Source organism: Eschrichtius robustus, chromosome 4, assembly GCF_028021215.1.
Source record: "Eschrichtius robustus isolate mEscRob2 chromosome 4, mEscRob2.pri, whole genome shotgun sequence".
NCBI classification, from domain to species: domain Eukaryota; kingdom Metazoa; phylum Chordata; class Mammalia; order Artiodactyla; family Eschrichtiidae; genus Eschrichtius; species Eschrichtius robustus.
Genome location: NC_090827.1, coordinates 56,806,351 through 56,823,293, shown reverse-complemented (window position 1 = coordinate 56,823,293; position 16,943 = coordinate 56,806,351). Strand labels below are relative to the sequence as shown.

The window sequence follows — 16,943 nt, the reverse complement described above, 5'->3', positions numbered from 1 at the left end:
TTCCTACCTTGGTTAAGTATGTACTCTTGCTTAGAGAACTGTTCTTCAAATGTTGGGCAAAGGTTATAAGGCAGAGTTGTCAGTGCAACCCAGGTCAATGGATTACAAATCCCAAATTAATTGTGACTGAGCTTATGAGGCTGCACTAGCTTTGTAGTGGACTAGACAGGGATTCAGAAGAAAGGTGACAATAGAGAAAAATTGGAGTCCATTTAGCAAATCCTTGCAAAAGAGTTTAGAGCAGTGCTTACAAGCTCTGGTGTGTGTGTGAATCACCTGGGAATTTGTTAATAATGCAGATTCTGACACAGTGGATCTGGGTTTAGGTTTGGGATTGTGAACTTCTAACAGGCTCCCGCCTGATACTGATGCTCTTCGCCCTTGGACCACACTTCCAGTAAGAAGGGTAGAATGTTTTCTGATCAGAAATCCTTCTCTGCCCCTTAGAAGTAAGAGAAATAAGAATTATTAGAAAAACTCTAATGCATCAGTGCCATATCCCTCTATTGAATCAGACTTCATCTACTTATAATCATCTTTCATCTACTTATAGTGAGAGAGAAGTATACTTAAGTCTTCAGAAGTAAATTACAACATTTTCCAAATCAGTTTCTGGATACCTAAGTTTACATCTAAAGCCAAATAATCTGCGCGCATAAGATGTCCACCATCCCATGGGGTGACTGTCCCATGCCCCAGAAACCTCTCAGTCTTGGCCAAAATGGAATGGTTCACCACCATTTGGGAAGCACATTTGCATTATGAGAATTGACATGGTCTTTTCACCTTATTATCTATGAAAACATTGAAAACATCATTTTAAAAAATTAAAATGCCATATTTGGGAATAATTTATTTTGTAACTTGGAAGATGCAAGAAGGAAAATTAATCTCTTTCATGACAATGTAACCTAAAACTTACATGCTGAGATAAGCTGTTAACTCTGTGACTTTTCTTGCTCTTTCAGTTCTTAAAAACTTGGACTAAAGAGAAAATATTGAATTTAACATAGAAAGTGGGCTTTGTTTTTGACTCTTTTATCTATTTATCTTTGCTTTACTTTGTCTACCTCCTGAGTTTCCCACATTGTTTTCTGATATATTATTACAATTATTCAAAATATTAATGGAACAGAATATCTTCTTTTAAGTTATGAATGCAATCAATTTTGAGTCTTTAATTGTAATCTTTTTCCATAAAATTCTTTTAATTTAGCCTAATGTAATGGCACATCAACCAGTAATAGGTACATTAAATTGAATCATGATGCTCATATACACATTTTATGACACAATCAAATATCCTAATGCATTAATTCATATCAATCAGTTAATAAAATCAAATAGGAAACATTTCGCTATTGCTGCTAACTGTACTTATACCATTTACTAGATGAGAAATCTAAAAGAACTCACCAACTTGACTCTCAGGACTTTTCTGCTTAGATGTGTGGGATTTGACTATTACTCTGGGTTTTACTAAGTTGATTGGTTGGTGGATAAACTAAGAACATGCCTAAATTTCACTTTATGCTTCAGGTCTTCTTGAGGTGAAATCATTCTTGCCAAATTAGTAACACAGGAAATGATACCAATATTGTCCCAATCTGATGGAAAAAGTGATAATGGCCCCCCAGAGGTACCTTAAATCTTGCGTATCATTGGCACACTATTAGGAAGTCATTACTTTTAGTGCACTAAGTAGTAACCCACAGTGCTAAGAAAGTTGAAGGTGAATGATCAAAAAGCAAATTATTTGATTAATTAACCAGTAAATACTCTTTGGTTACTATTTTTAACCTGGAACTGTAATAGATGTTGTTAGAGATGCTGGTATATACAATATATGTTATCTTACCTCAAAGAGTCAAAAAGTATTTAGTAAGACACAACTAACATAACCTGAAACAATTAAAAGGCAATTGAGTACTCACCTATAAAGAACTATAAGCTCAGTAGGATTTTATGTTCAATGTGTTGCCTTTTTTCTTTACCTTTTTTTTTTTTTTTTGAAAACTTAGTGTGTGTTTGGTGCTAAGCCAAGTACATTATATTCTGCTTTAGTTGGAGACCTAGTTCAAGCTAGCTTAAGGCAAGAAGGGAATTTGTTGGAAGAAAACTGGAGTGTATAATGACAATGAAAAGTTGACTAAATATACTGCAGGAAGGGCAAGGATTCAGCTGGTTCTGATCTCAGGGACACTAAAGGCTGAGACCTGAATGCCATTAGGACCTCTCTCTCCTCTGTGTGGGCAAGTTCTGTTTTGTTCTACCGCATACCACCTTCCTCCATATGGTGGGGAACATGGCTCTGACAGCGCTTAGTTTCACATTTCATGGGTAACACACCAGATGCTGCTGTCTTTCCCTATTTGAATGCAAAACATTACACAAAAGAATTCAAACTGGCCTAACAGGGCAGGTAAAGCTCCCACACTCAGATTGATAAAATATGGTTAAGTAGCCTGAGTCTTAAATGAGTATAAGAATATCCAGCAGAATTAAAATCTGGGGTAGAAGAACAGTTCTCAAAAGAAGGGAAAACTGTTCCCAAAAAAGGAAAAGGTGCTGGGCAGTTATAACATAGAAGTTCACCGCCTACATAATTCTTGTGTAAAACTTTCAATGCCTTTAAAAATTAAATATTTTTATTTTATTAAAAATTACTGTTTTCATTTTATACATTTGAAAAGTGGTTGTACTCTTTCTTCTACACATTATACTATGCTGACTTTCTGGATATAAGGTGCATAACTGGTAATTTTATTTGTTTAGTTTTATCTTTGACCCTATTTAAGCTATGAGGTCTCCCCTCAATGGCCAACTCCTGAGGTCAACTGAATAACGTTTTTAGACCCTTGCCTCACCTGAATTCCAAAACCTGTCCATGTCTCTTTTTTGGTCCGCCTACACTGGATTTTGACGTTGGTATCTTCCTCAGATGTCATGCTAAATGTATGTATCTGTTTTATATAAAGTGTTTCTCTCCCCCAAAACGTCATCTCAGGTTGGATTCCGCATGTGTTACTGCCCAACCCCTAGGAGTGCCATTCTCCAAATGAATGGAACCTCCTGGAATCCTGTAGCGTGGAGGCTCCATCTCAGGCCTGTGCATCATTCTCACCAATTCTGCTTGGTCCAACTTGTGGTGTTGTTCTTTCCAGCCTACTCCATTCTATATTTCCCGCCCCTCCATTGCCTAGACTAACTACATACTTCCAAAGGTTGAGTTTTTTTCTGGTCCTTCTCAGAGTGACGGGTATTTTATACAATAAGATAAATTAGTTGAATATGAATACATAAAGGATTTCTTGTCCAATGTATAGTGAACTCAGAGAGCCAAGATGGTAGCCTCTAATACAACCTTCCCAATTATTCAAATGCACCATCTAATTGCAACCACCTGGCTAATATGGCATCTCTTCGCTGCCTTTGGACAACCATGGCTTAGCTGTGTAGACCATATGTTATCACTCAGGGCTTCCTGTAAATTCCACCCCCAAGCTCCAGCTAAGGGACTAGTGAATTGTGTGTGTGGAAGGGCCTAGCACATGCCCATTAATGACTATAATCACATTTAGAAATGGGTCATTTTTCCCTTTCTGAATAAAGATAGGCTTTGTGGATTTAAATCACTAATGCTGGGGTTTTTTTCCCCTCAGCTTTATGTTACCATAAAAATATTGAAGTGTAACAAATGGTTTGCTTATCTATCGTTATGAATAAAATAGTTGGAAATAGCTTAAAAACAGTTTTCTGCTCTTATTTAGCTGAAAAAAATGTCAGTTTCTATAGCTTCCTTTTATGCAGATGAGAATCCTACTCTTTTGCAGACGTTATTATGAAGGGATATCATTGATCATGTCCTCAGGGTAATAAATAATTACTCTACCGACTATTGCTCTGAAAGAAACTGACATGAAGTAGTTTCAAATTAACCACTGCTAATTGCATGCGTTGTTTCATACTTATTACTGCAATCTGATTAACATGCTACTGAATAGAACTGGCAGGAAAAGTTCTCTCTCCTCTATTTTAACTTGTTTTAGTTAAAAACTTGACTAAATGTAGAATTTACATTGAATTAGAAGTTGAAAATTTTAGTGCTGAGGTAAACAGGACCAGGATGGTATAATGAGCTTGACCTCTGCCAGAATTTTTTTATTTTCATGAGTTTATGTTTGGAAAATGGGAGTATTTTTCAAATTCTAATAGGAGAAAAAAGCATCCTTTATTAAATTCATAATATATTCTAGATTTAAAAGCCATAAACTTCTGATACCATCAAATTCAATAATGTATTTGACATAAAAAAGAAGTTCCAACTCACAATTTAAAATGGAGTTTGTTTGTAAGAATAAAAAATAAATTTTGGCCTTGTTACTAATTTGCCATAAAGTTCTAAATAACTATAAAATGGAACTTTTAAAAATTGCTATTCCTAGTTACCTTCCCAAATTATTGGAATGATATGAAAGAGTGGATGAAGTTATGTTATGCTTATAAATGTGAAGTTAATTACCCCAATGAGCATTTTTATCATGGCTATCCTATTGTTCTGTCCTGGGTTCGAAGGCAAATTATACACTGACAATGATTATATATTGACAATTTTTGATTAAAATTTCAAGTCTACATTTTATGTACCTTTGTTTTACAAACACTTAAACAGTATTCTCAATGTACTAGATACAGATTTTATTCTATGTACTTTACAGTTACTAACGCATTTACTCTTTAATATGACCCCATGGCATAAGTACTATTAATATCCCTATTTTAACAGAGAAGGAAACTGAGGCACAAAGAGGTTAAGTAACTTTCTCAAGATTAGAGAGTTAATATATGACAGAGCTAGGATTCAAGTCCATAGAGTCTGGCTCCAGAGGCTATGTACTTTACTGATATAATATGCTGTTTTAGCAATACGGCCCTGGAACATTTGAACATCATGTCAATTGATAAGGTAAAATGTACTTTTGTGAAGGATGGCATTGAAATTGATTCTTATGTTGTTATAACTTTAAAATGTTGGCCTGGGCTCTGAGGTATAGCTGATACTGTTTCCCAAGTATAGACTTCTTATCTACCTATGACCTCCTGGCCTTTCTTTGAATCTTTGTGCCTATATTCATTCTATGGCCGAGCATTTACTCAACACCCTCAACCCTAGAAGTCTGTTCTACAATCAGTGGTATGCAGTAGCCCCCTTATACTAGCTTGGACTATGCATATCCTTTCCCAACTCTGAGTTTAATGGCCTCACACTGATAGCTTGAAATCAGCCATGGTAGAAGTATATACAATAGGGAAACCAGAAAATGCCTTCTCCCCCATCCCTTGCTCCACCGCTTTGGAGATCTGGGTTATTTCTACAACACTACCTACAATATACTACCGTTATGTCCCAGTATGAGCATATCCCAAAACACTAAAGTTTTCACACATCTTTACTTCATGCTCCCATATGGCATTAGGAAGTCAACATTCATGAGACTGAGCTCATCTCAGAACCCGAAGAAGAACCAAAAATGGTGAAATCTCAGCAATGGGAATATAAAGGAGTCCTCCTAGCTAAGGGAAAGCACTATATGGCACTTGTGCTTTCCCTTACAGTTCTGCACTTAAGGCAGACATTGCTAACCAATTATGACATGACAGAGCCTGACCCCAGCCCCAGAATCCTCCTCAACAAATTGTCTAGAGTCTAGACAGCCACTGCCAACCATTCAGATTTGGTACATGACGTGAAATTATTTACCATCCCTCCTAGAATCAGAAATTCTCATGATTCTCTATGATATTTCCACTCAGTGTAATTTATATTGCTTCCCTAAGCTATAGAAAGATTTTTAAAATGACTACAAAGGGAAACTATTTAAGTTGTTTGGATAATTTAAATATGTACAGCCTAAAATCTAGCTGCTATTCTTGCTGATATAACAGATTATATAATACTCTACAAGATATTTTGACATTTATAATTTTACTAAAGACTTCATACTCATGGACTGACATTTATCTATGATTAATTTTACTAAAGACTTCATACTCATGGACTGACATTTATCTATGATTAAAGATATATATATGTTTGATAATATTCCTTGGCTAATCAATGGAAATGTATGTATTCTTTGTTAGTGGAAAACAACCCAATCTTAATGTTCTCTACCTTTGTGGTCAAAAGGAGAGAACTTCTTCTTACCACAGATCGAAATTTTATTATTAAAACATCCTCTGAAGATAGAACAGCCTAAAAAAGTTTAAATATTACCCATTTTCTCCTCATGCTCCTCTTTTCCATCCCAAGATCAAATTTTTATAAACTACGCCCTTAATTTTTTATGGTTTAGAAAAGGAAATGGCAGGGATGTGATACATTATTTCTAGAGCTTGAGTAATTATGAGGTAAGGAGGGATCATTTACCTGTCATACAATAAAAACCATCTGTAAGTTATGAGATTGTGCTACCTGTGTCTGATATGAATAAAGTCACTTAATAGCTACATATATGGTGAAGAGAGTTTATTATTTCAAGAAATTACTATCCAGCCATGTGAAATGGCATATGCATTTGCAAAATTCCCAAATAATAAGAGACTATGTGCAAATGCAAAATAAGAGTTTTATAACAATAGCTGTTCAAGAAAAGAAAGCTGAAGGTAAATGGAGAAGTTCTTTAAGAGCAAGATCCTGAAGTATGAGTGAGAATCAGATAGGTGAGGAGGAGTGAGAGTAAAGGGAATGTGAGAGGGCTAGCATGAGCAAAGACTCAGATGAAGGACTTGGCATGCCTTAGTGAACAAACATGTATCAGAATACAGGCATCTGCAGTGGGGGACAGTGGTCATAAAGAATGAGTGACTTTGAATGCAACACAAAGAGTTTGGGCTTTGTTTAGAATTATGTTTTGAGATTGGCCTCATCTCAGTCTATAAAGCCATTATATATTTATCTCATGTTTTATAAGCAGAGGCATACTAATCTAGCTATGAACCCTTGCTTTGCAAGCGCAAGTGTCTTATCTAATGTTATGGGAGCTGTGAAACAAGCACAGGATTTAGAGTTAGGAAGACCTGGATTTGAATTCTGGGACTGCCACTTACTAACCAATGATTTTTGTATGTTACTTAACCTCTCTGAACCTTTGGTTCTCGATGAAGGTAATATTACATAGCTACGGAGGCTGGGGAGGGGAGATAATTATGATTAGTCATGTTTCTTCCTTCCACTGCAGTTTTGTAATCAGTTGAGTGAGCAATACAGGATTTGGAGAGAGGGAGATCAAAATATTAGCTTCACTGGCAGCCTATATGGATTACCAAACAAGGTTCAGATCTGTGGCACAATAGGGCTTCCTAGTCCTGAACCGAAGGGGTGACAATTTCTGTTGGTTATCATGTGAGAGCTGACTGACTACTTTCATGAATACACGAGACAGACATCTTCAGAAATTACCAGAAATATTCAGGTGATGGGATGAGGCATTTCCAGGGTTTGACTTTGGCAAGGGTAATTAGAGTAGAAGGCATGAGGCAGCATATTACTATCAAAATGGCCCCATTTTAAATTCCATGCTAGAGAGGCCAGTGGAAATATGACACCAAAAGAAGCAAGTGAAATTATCACAGAGATAAAGGTGGGAGCACAAACAAGGGAGAAACAATCAATTCTACCGGGAATGAAGAGTGAGCAGGAAAGGTTTCAGAGCCCTGGTGCTTCAAGAAGGAAGGAAAAACAGGCTCTATCCCTTCCATCTCTTTTAAGAGCAACCAAATGAATTCTTGGATCTGGCTGCTGAGAAAACATATGAGTCATAACTTAGGATCAGCTGGATATAAGAGGATTCCACCAGCAGTCCATGAAAACCAATGTTTTTTAAGCATCTATTGGGCCACTACAACAATCAGCAAGATGTTTAAACAGTTGAGTCCATTGTCAGCCCAGCCAGCTTTTAACTATATCACAAAAACTGGCCTGGGGATGCAGCAGCCCAAGATTATTCCAGCCCTGCCAGAAATTCCCTTTCTGTTACAAATTTCTGCCCCAGTGGGCTTTTCATAGTTTTGGCATTTTCGTTATAGATCAGTGAATCAGCTAGCCCACAGGCCAAGGAGAGAAAAAAATTAAACCTCCCAAATAAAAGTCAACCCAGCTAGGATGTCTTCATCCTTCTTTCAGTGGGAGAAAAATACAGCTGGGCTCAGTGACTTCTATCAAAAGCAAACATCACTAGTTGGATTGTTTTGTTTTTTGTGCTCTCAAGTTTCGGAGGGCATAATAAAGACAAAGCCCCAGCAACATCACTCAGACGATTTAGTTAGTTAGTTTGCAAAGCTTGGGTAGTGACACTTCTGCAAAATGCACAGGCACATGAGCAAACACAGAGATGTGTGAATTCAGGAAAGCAGCCAAGTGCACATCAGAGCTGAGGAATGTCACAGTGAAATGAAGGAAACTTGTAAACACCTATCAGTATTTTTAGGTAGAGAACGTTCTAACATATTGCCAGTGGGTGCTGCCTATGCGTTCATTTCCCTAAGCTTTAAAATCAACTGATATTAAAGGTGATTTGAAAGCAATGAAAAAATGACAGCTTTATTAATCTAGATGGTGTGTTTAAGAGAGTGTGTGTGTACATGTGAGTGTGGGTGCCCAACGTGTGACTGGCTGCATGTGCAGACTGCATTTGTAAAGTGGGTCTTGTACAGACGAGGGAGCCCTCTACTGATTAGAAACTGTATTAAAGATAAACTGTAGAGAGCTGCTTTTCGTGTATTGCTTGTGTATCCTCCAAAAAGCCAGACATTTTGCTTACTTCTTTTTCAGATCATGAGAGGAGACTTGTTTTAAGGAACTGTAGATGTCAGTCATCGTGTGTGTGTGCAAGTATATACAATTCTGCTTAAGGTAAAAAGTCTTCAATTTATTTAAAAAGTGCATCTACATCTACTCTTCAACCTTTTAATATAAAGGTGCTTTTGCTGTAACACAATTAATCCACAGATGTCTACATGACTATAATGAAAATGTGTGACAGAGATCACAAAAGCATGTGTCTATTACAGTACTTTGGTTCACCAGACGTTATTTTTCCCTGGTGGATGTATTATTTATTTTACACATTTTTCCCAAATAGGAAAGGAGACAACTTTCAGGGTGACAACAGGAACTAATTCATATGAGCATATTTAAATGGATTCTATTTTAATATATATAATTAAATCATATTACTCTGATCAGCCTAATTATACACTAAGACCTATATATAGTCAAGGGTAATATATAGTTCTTTTTGTGTTTACATATCTGATTTTTAACTTCATGTTTTTGCAAAATACAGTTTAATCCTTCAATCATTTAAGTCAATGGAAGAAAATGAAATATAATCAGAAATACTGTTCAGTTATTTTCAACATGGCTGGCCTAACAGTATTATGGGATAGTCTTCCTTACCTCTGAAATGTTGATTACTAGATTGTTTATTATTAGATTGCTAAGCACTCTGGCCTTTAACAAAGAATTAACATTTTTCTTGGAAGTTGGCTTGAAATTTCATTTTGTTATGAATTGAAAAAGGAGCCTTTATGAAATCAGTATTTTTCTTAGAAGTAAACTCTCAGCTTGGTACCATGTGTTGGTAAAGAGCTACATCTGGAGTTAACATGGCAAGATAACTAAGACGTTGAGCGTGAAGGAGCTTTAATATTCATCATCTTTTGGCCACTGGCATTGATTTTGCTTCTATGCCAATGCCCCCTGCCTCTCCCACTGATCCATCATTCCTTCTGTGGTTCCAACATTAAAGGATAACCTCTGCCTTTCTTTCATTTGAGGATGAAATTAGAAAAGATAAACCAGGTAAATCTAAGATAATCAATGTACCCTATCTAATAACAGCCACCATTTATGGAATGCCCAACTGTGCCAGTCCCTTGCCAAAAATTAGCCCAAACCTTATTAGAAACCTGCAAGGCAAATATCATTGTCCCAGGTTGTTGGTTGGTATTCTTTTGCTTGCAAATGATAAATCATATTCAAATGAAGTTGAGCAGAAGAAGGGGACTTCATTAGAAAGACACTGAAATGTCTCACAGAATCCAAAGTCAGTTAGTGCTACTTTCATAGCTTCGTTATAACTATGGTTAAAAAAAAAAATCACAGTCTTTACTTTCAGGTATTAAACTACAAGTTTAGATATTCTGTTCATTTCTGACCCTGATTTTTATTTTCTTTAAGACAGAAAATCATTTTTGCTGTTTTTCCTCATGTTTTCCACATATATCTGAGTAAAAATAAATGTCAAATCGATTCATAAACCAGCTAAATAATTTTCATAAACCTGCTATCTAGCTTGTAATGCTTTCAGACTACAGGAGTGCACAGTAATCAACTCTAAGTGAGATAGAGTTTCACAGTTGGTTTTTATTTCTGTCACTTGTGATTCCTAAGTAAAACACTGGCAGAGCCCTCTGGCACCCCGCCCCTTCCTCGTATGGTGAAGGGGCTGGTCCATGTACTGACTAGGGAAATGGCCACGAAAGTAGGATGGGCAAGACTGCAGCAGCAGAGACTACTGTGCCTGTCCTCATAGTTTAAGTGTATCTCCACCTTGCCGATGGAGCAAATGGTGACTCTGAATCTAAATGCTCCTAATCTTGTTTAACTTGCACCATCCTTGGAATCTACCTTTCAGTTTAGCTTGTCTGCTGGACTCTGCTTTGAGGTTTTGCTCCAGTGTCCAACTCCATAGAGGAATCCCCTGTACAGCAAGCCTGAGTGATCATTCAGTCTCCAGATGGAGAGCAGACATCAGTGCATGGTACCTGGATTAGAATATTAGGTAGTGGGAGTGAGGATAAGGTAAGATAAGTTCACTCAGGACATCTGATTTCTTTTCACTCCTGAGGACGTTGTTTGGGACAGGGAGGCCATGATGATGGGATGGGGTTGAGCTGTGTTGGGAAAGGCAATCTGGTGCATGCAGTCTTTTGACCCCCCAGTAGGCCGCGTAAAAATGGACCTAGGGGCTGGAACACTTCCTCACCAAGAGATAAAGAGTTCACACAGTCTGTGCTGGATTTATTGCCTACCACAGGAATATCTTTCCCTGTGTTCAAGCTCAATGTATGCTCCTTTTTCCTGCTTAAGTGTGTGCGTTAACATGGCACCTCACCAACCCTACTAGTATACCTGTTCTCCACGGGGAGGGGATGGGGTCCTTCCACTGTGGCACGAGAGGAGTTAAGTAGGCCAGTTGCTATAGGGAGAGACCCCCTAGCCATGGGGGACTGATGGCCACTATTGGAGCTGGTATGGTTCTGTCTCTCCTCTTTGAAGTAAAGCATTGTTCCATCCAGTGCTTGATTGTGTTGTGTTTTCCTGGGCAATTTCAATACCAAGATGCAATGGGCAGAAGTGTATGGACTTCTATTCCTAGTAGTCAGCATAGGGATGATCTTCGCTATCCTCCTTGTAGTCAGATCCTCCCCTGGGATTGCTAACCAGTGCAAGGTGTTCTGCTCAATAAGGTGGTTCTGCATTTCACTTACAACAAAGACCTGCTTCCCTTAGACTGTTCTCCTATCACCAGATGAGAGCAAGATCCTGTTGTACAGTTTGTTGGGAAGTGGACACATTCACATACCCCATGTATATAGTATCCCTTAGAATACAGCCACAGACAAGATGCATGTGCATGGTACCCCTTGGAGCTGGGCAAGAAGGAAACTGCTGTTCCTTGATTTTACCTAATACTGGCGATCTATGTTCTGGGTCTATGTACTGGGTCTATGTTCTGTTCAGGGATCAGAAATGGATACATAATATTTGGGCACAGATATAAAGTTTGTACAGGCAGAGGGAATTTAATCAAGCCTGAAAAAGATATGATTGCATGTTACTTCTTAGAAGAATCATTTAGTATGCTACATTTCCAATGAGTTAATTTAACTGTCTGAGAAAAAAATCCATGGAATATTGTGCTCATGTACACTCAGCAAAGCAACAGTATTATTTTAATTTCGAAGCTGTTACCCCACATCATTTATAACTACTAGGTAAGCAAACTGATTCTTTTATATACGCAGTTTTCTACTGAATAAAAATAAGCGGTTATTCTGTACCTTTCTAGTACCTTTGTCTTGTGATAGAGGTGTGTTCTAACGTTTTCTCTTTGTTCTTCATAATGGCACTGTTTTGTAATACTTTTCAAAATGCAAGACTCTCCAAACTTTATAGCTGACTTACCTGAAAGCACACTGTCTCATGGGTTCACTGGACTGAAAATGTAGTTCTGGTTCAAGAGCACAGCCAGCACAGGGATAAAATGCATCCTGTCCAGGAGAGGCCTGGGCTGAGCCATTCCGTTGAGCATGTCACAGCGCTAGTCACCTTCCCAGTCTAGGGATGTTAAGAATACATTTTCATCATGCAGCAGTTTGGTCTCACTAGACTCTGTTGGAAAACACCATCTGTTGTTTCTGGAAAACTCTTAGACATTTTATTGACACTCGAAGCCCTATTTCATTTCCTGAACATTTGTTCCCTTGAAAACCTGATGCCTCTTAAAATTTAAATATATAAAAAATAAACTTAAAATGTAATACCCAGGGAAGTTTATGATTAAATAGTGTTTATAAATAATATAGCTCAGTTCTTGGAATATAGGAAACACTCAATAGATATTATCAATATTGTCATAATCCTTCTTAGTATTCAAGTGAGATTTTGCCAATTGTTCTTAAATTACGTATAGAATCCACATCAGTGTTAAATAATTTGACTACTCTAGGTGTCAGCATCAATAATCATAAAATGGTGTGAAAGTTTAAAATCCGAAGTTGGCAATTACTCTTCTATCTAATTGCAGGAGTTAATGAGTGACTGTGAACTCGGTCATTTGCATAACAACTGTGTCAGTGTTTAGGGTACTCTGCAAAGATATGAATTCAGGGTCCCACAATTTGGAGTCATGAACCTGGATTCAATCCCAGTTCTCCTGTTGAGTAGCTATATGCCTTGAAATGATTCACAGTTGCTGCATGATCCAGATTCTCAACCTTTTCCTGAACTACTCTTCCTCGACAAAGACTCTCCAAAGACATTTCACATCCAGAAAGCAGAACAATGGTTAAGAATGTGGAATTTAGCATCTGATGGATCTAGTGGGGTCCCCTTTCTAAACTCACTAGCTATGTGACCTTGGGAAGCTTCCCAAACCTCTATATAAAACTCAGTTTCTTATTCTGGAAACTGAAAATAAAATTAGTATTAACTTCATAGTTGACTGTGAAGATTTGACAATTTAGTAAAGAAATATTCATAGCACAACACTTGCAACATGCTTGAGTTTTGAAAAGTTATTAGTTCTAACAATTATTATCTTTATTATTATTTTTTCTCAGTTTTCTCATCTCTAAAAAAGAAAAATTGTATCAGTTTTGTCTATGCTATATGTTGTTTTGAGTATCAAATGAGGCAATGTGGTATATAAAACCTGGTATATAAAAAGAAAATTTATAAATTATTTTCTTGGGCAGAAAAATACTTGGAAAACAGTGTCAAATGCTATGGCTTAGAAAATATCTTGCCGGAAGACATTTAATATTAAGGTTCTCTATGTCTACTACTATAAGAGTAAAAAAATAACTCTGGAACTGTAGTTAATATTACCCAGCTCTTGTGACCTGTCAAGAAGAAAGCTACATTGTCCTAGATCAGTAGGTTAATCTAGTTAAAGTTAAACTTACTGGTGTCATATATATATAAAGTAGCCGTTTCAGTTAAAATTTCCTTTTTCAATTAACAGATGGGACATTGTATTTTATTGCTGTTGTTCTCAATATTCTCCAGATAGGAAGGCTGCTGTTTCTAAATATCCAATCTCTTTTAAGATTCTCTGAAAATTAAAAATGTGAAAGACTATTAACCAGTGGTAAATATTCCTTGAAACCTGTGTACCTAGAGAGGTCTTATTTTTTCATAGACAGATTTACATATTCTTTATATTCTTCTAAGCAGATTGCCAGATTTTCATTCTTGAATTTGTGTACTGGTCACCCTGAAGAGTTGCTTTTAACACAGTATTGTATAGTTCTGGAATAGCTTGGGGCGGTTTTTCGAAGATATTTTCGTAACGTTACTATGTAGATGATTCTGTCTTTTCTTCAAAATTGTTAGAACTCTTGATGCAAGTGCAAAACAGTGTTCATAATATTTTAATATATGTTCATATTGAGACTAATCTGAAAATATTTAGTACAACTTATCAAAATGGTATTCAAATTCAGGCTTTTTTCCTGTTATACTGGTCAATTGAATTGAATCTAAAGTGGAAAATTCAAACAAATAATAAATGCACACAAAACGAGACACGAGTAAGCTGCATGTAATGATTGGAATTAAAATTAGCATCCTCTCCGGGGAGGGGGAAGGGTAAGCTGGGACAAAGTGAGAGAGTGGCATGGACATATATACACTACCAAATGTAAAATAGATAGCTAGTGGGAAGCAGCCGCATAGCACAGGGAGATCAGCTTGGTGCTTTGTGACCACCTAGAGGGGTGGGATAGGGAGGGTGGGAGGGAGGGAGATGCAAGAGGGAAGAGATATGGGGACATATGTATATGTATAACTGATTCACTTTGTTATAAAGCAGAAACTTACACACCATTGTAAAGCAATTATACTCCAGTAAAGATGTTAAAAACAAAACTAGCTTCCTCTCATGTCTGACCTTAAATGAAATATTTTTTAAGAATCTATCCATAATCCTCTTCTCTTTTCCATAATGCTTTCCATGAGAGATAGTATCCAATCTTTTTACTTTAAATTCTACTCTTACTCTCAGTGACTTTCCTTTTCTATCTTTCTTTTGAAATTCGTATCTGTATTTCCAGAAATCCGCCATACATTTCCAGATGTTCTACCAGTGTGTCCTATATGACCACCATTGAACTATCCTCTCCACTCTTTTCCATATATTCTGTTCTTTTTTTCCATATATCTGTTCTTTTTTATTTTTCCTATATTATTGAATGCCATATCATCCACCTAAACCTCCAAAGTAAAAAAGCTTAGAAACATTATCAGCTTTTCTTTTTCACACATTTTCACATCTAAGTATCTCTCGTACTGTCTCTCTTCTTAGTTGAATCACTGTTTTAGTCCAGTTTCTCCCCATTTCTTTTTTTTAATATTTTAAAATTCTTTATTAAAGCAAGCTTCTTAGCTGCACTTTGATGGGGTTATATAAAAAGCATCACAGCATTAATCCCATCAACACCAAAGTTACTGCAATCTCGTTCATTTATAAGCATTCATTAAATTTGCTATCACCATCACCACATTATTGCAATGTCAAAAAGACTGAGTCATTTCACTTCTTCAAGAAAAATTACATTGACATTGTTACTGAAAGCTTTCAGTAATAGGGAGAAAAAATTTTTCTTAACTATTTCAACACAGAACAGAATGTTCAGGATCCTATATTTAATAAAAATATCAGCAAACAGGGTACCATCTTGGTCTATAAATGATGTTCTCCACAAGGGACGTACAAGTGTTTTTAAAACACCACTAAGGGGACATTGGTGAAAGTTTATCTTTGACACATTTTTTAAAAACCTGTTAGTAGCTTTGCCATAAAACTGATTTAAGGTAGTTGGTTTTTTTTCGGAAACATTTAGAACAATCCAACACTTGGTATTAAAACTCAGATCAGCACACTGTACTAAAACATAACAGCAGCATTTTATAGACTAGCTGCAATTTTCACTAGCTGTGTTCACCAACCGTTTAACAGAATTTTAGTGTTCTCCTAAGCCATATGCATGTCTCATATAAACAAGTATTAATGGGTGTTTTGAATATTCTTCACCAACTACAAGAGGAGGAGAATCTGCCTGTATTATCTCTATTGGTGTTTGTAAAATGTGAGACAGGGCTCTTAGCTCAAGCTGACCTCCCCATGCAGTGTTGTTTATGATATCATCACGGTACTTTCCAAACTCTTCTGAAGTATACATATCTCCTGTATTAGGATTTGTTAAAAATGGCAGAAAGTCTTCCACGTGGCTTTGCATATAGTCAGCAGTCTGACATCTTAAGGCAGCCACAGTCAAGACTGCAGTCCTCTTCTTTCAGTTGATCTTCAATGGCTCTGTACATACAGTGGCCATCAGATGGAATCTGTTTAATTTCCAACTGTCTAGCTGCCAATATTTGAGCAAGTTTTTCACTTTCTACATGTCTAGCTCCAGTTAACTTTTCAATTCCAGCTTCAGCTATCCTTTCTTCCCGCTCCTTTTCCAGTGCAGCTTTTTTATCCCATCTCTCTTGTGCTTTTGATATCCTAAACGGCTGATTCTCAAGAACCAAGTTTGAAATATTGACAGCAACAGAATCTATTTTACTCTCCTTAGAAGTCAGCTTCAATTGCTCCAGCTCCTCTTTATGTTTCTGTTCCATTTCTGCTTCTAACTTAGCAACATCTTCAGTAAGTTGCCTCCTCCTCTTTTTGTCATTCTTGGGGACAGCATTCTTCATACCCTGAATGTTGGCTTGCAATTCCTTCTTCTCTTTGCGATGCCTTCTCACCAGCTGCTCTTCCTCATCAAGCTCCTCAGTCAAGACTGCCTCCATGACGACTAGGTAACCCTCTCCCCATTTCTTTTATATAGCACATTATCTCTGTGTCTGTCTCTACTCTCCCTCTCCTCCAGTGTAACCACATTTGTTAAATGTGGTTCATAAAATATATATCTCCTCATGTTACATGCTTAAAATCCTTCCATTAAAATCCAAATCCTCATGTGCCAAACAAGAGCTTTAACAATCAAGCCTCATTTTATCTTTACAGACTTGGGCTTACAATTGTCCCTGTGTCCATTTTTATATTCTATATGATGCATTTTATTTGGTATTCTCTTCTTACGTT

The 16,943-nt window shown here is 36.9% G+C and overlaps 1 pseudogene; it reads right to left on the bottom strand.

Annotated features, from left to right (window-relative positions):
* Positions 1–15,765: 15,765 nt before the first annotated feature.
* LOC137763674 (deubiquitinase OTUD6B pseudogene) lies at positions 15,766–16,657 on the bottom strand (annotated as a pseudogene).
* Between the last annotated feature and the right edge of the window lie 286 nt (positions 16,658–16,943).